Source organism: Aplysia californica, unplaced genomic scaffold (genome assembly GCF_000002075.1).
Source record: "Aplysia californica isolate F4 #8 unplaced genomic scaffold, AplCal3.0 scaffold00042, whole genome shotgun sequence".
Lineage (NCBI taxonomy): Eukaryota > Metazoa > Mollusca > Gastropoda > Aplysiida > Aplysiidae > Aplysia > Aplysia californica.
Genome location: NW_004797312.1, coordinates 883961 through 891180, shown reverse-complemented (window position 1 = coordinate 891180; position 7220 = coordinate 883961).

Below are 7220 nucleotides of genomic sequence, written 5' to 3'. Positions count from 1 at the left end.
CAGTGCAAGCGGCCATTTATAGGCGCTAAAACACTAACATACTGACAAGATTTTTCACTGTCTATGGCCAGGTAGGCCTACCCATTCCCACTTGGGTGAAGTGAGGAAAATTCCTGTAAAGTGCCTTTCCCAAGGACACAATGTCGGGACCGCGGTTCAAACCCCCGACCAGCAACCTCACGGTTACCAGTCCGGTAGCTTAACCACTTGGCCACCGAAGCCATTTTGAATATTACATAACTGATTACAACTAAATGACTGAAAGCAAAATTTTTTTATCAAATAAAATATGTCTTAGCATTGGAAAACATATTCTAACAGTTTAGTGAAGTTTCATGTTTATAATTTTATTAGAGGCTGAGTTATCCATACTACATCTATACATATTTCGCATAGTCCGAAAGTGGGCGGCAGCTTCGGTCCTGGGGTTCTGAAATTCAAAAGGTGAGGCCAAACCCATAGGTGTTAAATGACTTAATGTTCAACAAAAGCACTTGATAAAAATAACTTCTGCCTTCTACACAGTGAATAGCTCTGTCTTGGATCATCAAGCAAGCCAAAAAGCCTAACCGTTGCACCACAAAGGCTGGGGAGAGGAAAAGAGGGAAGGGATTGGAGCAAAGACAAAGACATAAAAAGATAACAACTAGAGAGCTGGGAGCTAAGTGAAATGTTCCACCAATTTGGTGATGTGAAGAAAATTGTAGAAATCTTACATGTATCATGGTTGATACTCTTATAAGTAGCTTGGAGAGTGAGATTTGTCTCACGACGCGGTCGAATCAGGCACATGTCATATATTGTGCATGTGGAGTTATTGGTATCATCTGAAAGCTGATTTTTTTACCACCTTGCTTCCAATGAAATAAATATCCATCTATCTTGAATAGAACTCAAGATATTTGCGATTGAAGAAAGTAAGGTCACTTGGTTTCATTGGTGAAATTAGCAAGAAAATGGCCGTCAAAGTTTGGTAAATTTAACTCTAATAGCTAAAGAGTCCTTGGAAACAGAAAAATGACATATTTTGTGCCTTTAATCTATGTTTTTCAGTAAAATTCACATGGAAATGTGTTTTATATATGGACATAAAAGAGGTTGAACCCAAAAATAAAACTTAAACAAAAATTTTCAAACTTTTGGAAAAATGCCCGTTTTTCTGATTACTGTAATTTGACGAGCGCCTGATTTCTCCACGCTGCCTCACATTTTAATGACCAGATCATTGAGTCTTATTCCTCTCATATATCAAAATTATAAATTAGCCTAGAAAAGTCCTCAAGATATTTAAACAGCAAACTGCAATTATAAGGTGATTGTATGAGACTTTAGCCTTTTCCTTTACAATAAAAATTTCTTAACCTGAATTACAAAATGGGGCTCTCATGGTCCAGCGATTATGGTGTTCGCCTCTCAGTCAAGAGGTCCCAGGTTCTAAACCAGACAGCAACGGAAAATTATCTTTTAAAACAATTTGCTCCTTTCCTGCTCTCTAACATATTCTGACATATACTTTCGTCTCCACTTTCTGCCCCCCCCCCCCCTCCTCTGGGCTCCTGACTCATTCTGCAGCCATTCTACTGCTACTCCTTGGCTCCTTCATACTACTGTCTTTCAGTCACACCCCTTATCTTAGGGTAGGTAAAATCTAAGACTTATCGTTCTTGGATAAGGGAGAAAAATTTCAGAAAGTTTGCAAGTTGCGCATGTTAAAGATCCCTTGGTGGTCCTAAAATTGATAAGAGTAGGTTTAGGTCGCCATCCGGGTACAATTCAAAATTAATTCCTTTCAAAATGAAAATGCTTTAAAATATTATGTACTATGCGCTCACATTGTCTTATGTAGTTGCAAGCACTACAAAACACTTCCCAAAAAAACCCCAGGATCTTGGCTTGAAAGTGCAAGGGATAAAGCGAGAAGGAAAAAGAAGAAATGAGAACAACGGGGTGCTCTTCAACCATACTCTGATATGAATAATATGTGTTTGAAAGTTGTGAGCAAATATCTCAAATTCAGAAGAAAACTGAAAGCTATTCCTGTTGACCTCAACATATCAAGATCTGCATGTCTCAACATCAGACATTGAACAGACAAGAGAATAAAACTGTTTAGGTGCCCTTTTTTTATTTTGAGACACAAGTGTTCTGCAATAGACCATAATATTTGGGTGAAACTCAAATCTGCAACCAAAAACACTAGCCGAAAAAACAAAACAATAATGGTTATCATTTCATTTTCAGACCAATGCATACAGTTGTACAAAGGAGAAAAGTCACCAGTGAAACATTTAACTGTCACATTTGCATTCCATCACAAAATCAAGGCCTTATATTGCATAGAGATCACCAGGCCTGGACAAAGATTTCTAGGAAACATTTTATACAAACATGGGAGGTGGTTGAAAAAGTGATATATAGAGTATTTGAAACGACTGTTGTTTGCTGTGAGACTCAAAAGTTTTATGCTCTCATCGACACAAAATAGATCAATGAAGCGGCACAGCACCGTGTACCTGCCTGTCCAGGCCAACCCAAGCTGTAGAGAATCCTGTTTGGCTGCCCATTGATATCAACGGAGACAGACACAGTGTGCATGATACAGCTGTGCTTGGGTGGTAGATACAAAGTAATTGAAGGATACTATATTCCATGAGAAAAATGAAGATATTTGATACAATATTTTCCCCATGAGAATACTAAACTCACGTCCTCAGCGTGCAAGGCAAAGAGTCAAATCACTACTCAATGCATTTCAGTAGTTTTCTTCGTATTGTGTAGTACTGTATGTTGTGAATATTTGTTTATGTATACATTTATGGAAACCTCATTTCCACACTGATAAATAGAAAAAGTATTCTAAACAATTGACATTTAATGATATGAACCTCCATCAAAGAGCTTGGAACGAACACACAGGGGAAACACCATCAAAAGGCTTCTAAGATCTAGGTTGTTGATTCTACACAAAACAAAAAACCCTGAAGGATGTGTAAAATTAAGCTGGCAATCTTGAACTGAAATAATGCTGTCACTGTCATGTACAATGTGGAACATTGCAGTGTGGCTTGCACAACTGAACAAACAAAAATGGAAAACTAAACAGGAATGAAATCTTCTACCCATCCAAAGAGTCTAGATTATTATCAACATGTGGACATAACAAATGATGTATACACCACAAAAATTATTTTCAATAAAATTGCGACCAAAATAAAAGTAGTCTTCGATAAGACCAAAAATAATTGGTGAAAATCCTTAGAAGTTTATAAGAATAAAGACTCTTTATGGATAGGAAAGTTTTCCTCTAGAAAGAAAACCTTATTTGACTGGCACGTGACAAAATAATATATTATGGATGAAAGACCACACAATGAGATGCAATCTGACAGAAATTGAATCTAAAGACAAGGTGTCTTTTCAAAGAGTGACAAAGTGAAATAAAATAGTACAATACAGTCAGTCATGCAAGCAAACCACTTAATCAATGGACCTCAATTTTCCCGGAGAGACACGAAAGGGAATTTTAGGTACTGACATTCCAAGAAATAAAATTGTGTTCCAAGCTGCTTGCAGAGTAGTCGTTGCCAAGGAAAGTGAATTGAATTTTACCTACCTATAACTTTTGTAGGTTCAATCAAAATGTTCCGTTAGCTAAAATGCTTTCAATTTGCAGCAAAATCCTCCAAACTATATTGCAAACATGTCATTAGCTCACTTACATTAATACAAAAATTTAGGAGGCAGGCTTCTTTTACAGTGACTGTCAGCCCAACCTGATCCGAGTAGTACATTCCAGCAGACAGACAGACAGACAGACAGACACAGACAGACAGACACAGAAAGACAGACAGACAGACAGACAGACAGGCAGGCAGACAGACAGACAGACAGACAGACAGACAGACAGACAGACAGAAGATACTCAATAAAATGTCATCCAAAAATGGGCATTGAGCTTGTGTCTTCTGTGTGAAAAGTGAAGACAGCCAGACAACTGCACCACAGAGGCAAGAGAAGGGAAATCTGGAGTAAAAAATTTAAAACAACCAAAAAGTAAAAGACATGTCACTATCTTTAATGTCATGCACACAACAGAAATGGGCATCAACACACAAAGAAAACAAGTCACAGAATTGCATGCAATGAAAGACATGGCCGATATTTCTTTCCCCTTCCTGCTATCACAATCGGCTATCAAACGTTCATCTTCCTATTTAGTATCAGGAAGTGAAAATTTCACTGACCACACTGCACACAATGTCTTTTCAAAGTTCAAAACTTTGAATGATACAATGAATACTACTATTGAACTAGCATATTATATATATACTCTTAAAAAGTATTCCAAAGAATAAGCTTCTAGCATAGGGTCAAGTCTTAACGGATGAAGATGAGATGCCAAGATTTCTCCAACAGTAATGAAACTGAAATTTAAACTCACTCAAAATTACTGAAAAATAACTTGTGATCTGTAAATTGCTTTTATAGCATGTGGTGTAGGGCGGGGGTGGGGTTTGCAAAAATGTGAACCTATGGCTACCGGCACAACAATATGGGAAATAGTTTATCAAGAAAAGCCAACCTTCTCAGAAATAGTTGTGTGAAAAAAGACAATGCGCTACCTTAGAATTTTAAGTTTCTATCAGCTCAGTACCTATTTTCAAGAAATTTGACATACAAAATGTTCCACAATAATTATGTCAAGCTTTTTCTAATTATGCATTTAAAAAAATGTTTTGATAACGACTCCAAATAGTCTTACGATTTGATAGAGCAGATCGAACACCTGATTTCTGACTTCATGGTTTTAATAACTCAAAATGGCCAAAAATGTCAGATGGAACACTGTAATTTTCAGGTAGCGAATGAGCAAACTATGCCCAGTTTATCACTGAACAACCAAAACAAGCCCAGCTTGCTTACAGCATGATGGTGACACACTACTACACAGGTACCGAAGAGCCAACCTACTACTACTATACAAATCTATAACTATAAGAATAGGACAGAGTCAGGTCTTTTTTTAGTTTTAGTAAGAGTTTTATAGCACTTGCAACACATTAGGTCATATAAGTGTCAAAGATTAGACGTGCTACAAGACAGGAACAGGCACAAAAAAGGAGCCAACCATACCAGAGCACCCACCAACCACCCACACAGCTCAGGTCTGATCTTCTACCTCTGAACACTTTTCTCAAGCAGACTCAGGACAAAAGTGAGGTTGTTAGGTACGGTATATTTTTTTGCTGACACAGTTCATGTAAAAAAAACCAACCCAACAACATACCAGATAAGTACATAAAAGTATCACAATAAATCTATCAAGAAAAGACAAACAATCTAGAGGGTGAAAGACCAGATTACTATATTACTAACATTTCATTTTCGCGAGACAGGAATTGTGTCATTTCACTTCTATTATTTCCTGACAACTGAAAGCAGCAAAGCAGGTGTAATATTAATAATGCCATACCTGAAAAATGATGCACCTATGACTACTATGAGTCATATTGACTGTGCAGGGTTTCAGTCAAACTGATTGATAAAGTAAAAATATAAGTAACCAAGCTCCAGTATAATAATATACTCAGCTGGAGAAGAAGAGAATATTTTTCAATACATGAAAAGAGAAGTGTATTTGTTCGACAAAGCTGGCTTTTTGGAGGAAGCAAAATAGAGGCTGAGTCAGTGAAGATTGTCGAAGCCTTTTGCTCAAATATCAAACAACATCTCAAAATTTGGCCAGTTCCATCCTGCACCATTTTATCACATTTATTCAGAGGGTGGAGGAACACATCAAGAGTACAGTACTGAAGTCACAGTGTGCACAGCCCAATAAAGACAATCTTACAATAGTTTACATTTCGGGCCACCATAATCAGTGAGTTTTTTCACTAGCGAACTACCAGCAATTTGAAATGCCATGAGACCTCAACAAAAAGACATATCCAACATACACATGTCAACGCCACAGAAAAAATTCCATGCAGAACTACTTTACACAGTGACTTTGAACACAACAAAGCATTCATATTCTCATTTGACACTTTGAAATCGAAAAGTTGTAAGAAAAGTCTTTCCTGTAGCATGTGAAGCACATGTAAAACATTAATCAAACAGCAGCCAGTCTGTCACAAAACATTCAAAAGTTCTCAAACTTATCCCTGACAAAAAATAATGAAATAAAGCAACCATTATGTTATCATTGTTGAATCACTGTACAATTTACCAGAGAGAATCAAGTTGAAGAATGTCGTAGAAGGCCTGAGGTAATATCAAAGCTTACTACACTGAGCAAAGGTTCAAACAAGCAGACAGCGAAACAAGAGAAATGGCTGCATATTCAAAGGTGGACATATATTATCATTGCTCTTTATTCTTATGCAGAGGCAGACTGCACTGTCAGCTTAGAGGGTTGGACAACATGTTAGATATCGAGGTGAAATCAGGCATTCCTCAAAATAATGAAACTGAAGAAGATGGCATTTTCCCGCCGGTTTGGCTATTTTCATCGAATTTTTTATTTTTGACTCAAAACCTTTTACGTCCATTTAAAAAATCCTTTCCGTGCGGATTCTGCTGGGAGTGGCTTGCTGAAGATAAGGAGTAAAAAAATATAGCTTCGACAGAGAAGAAACATCATCCCTGAAGCTCCACAGACTGAGGATACACAGTAAGCCTACAACCTACAGCACTAGACCCAAACTTTCTCCACACAAAAAGAACAACTCGTTGTAAATGCTTTAAAACTCAAAAGACAGTTCGGACCCACTGGGAAGTAGGCTGTTTTCACCCTACACGTCAGAACTAACCCAGGCAGTATGGGATACCATATCCCAGGAAGAGAGTAGAGGGTCAGTAAAATATTTTCCGAATGGGGAAATAAAACTTTTGGTGAAAAAGGGGAAGAGCCAAACCTTAGTGCCACATGCGTCGAGAAAAGAATGACAGACCAGGAGAGGAACCTACATAAAGAGCACAACAGGGAAGCTGAAAACCACAGAATGAGTTTTGAAAAATTGTCCCATTCATTTACGATGTTATCACTCATAGTCTGTAGTAAATCTACACAACTCGCATGCAAGAAGGTATGGATAGGATAGCAGTAACCATACACAGGAGCACCCACCAACAACCCACTTGCTGTTCAATAGTGAGTTGAGATTTTTCAAAAAATGAAAATCCTTTCAATGCAGGAAGGTTACAGAAAGCAATGAGAG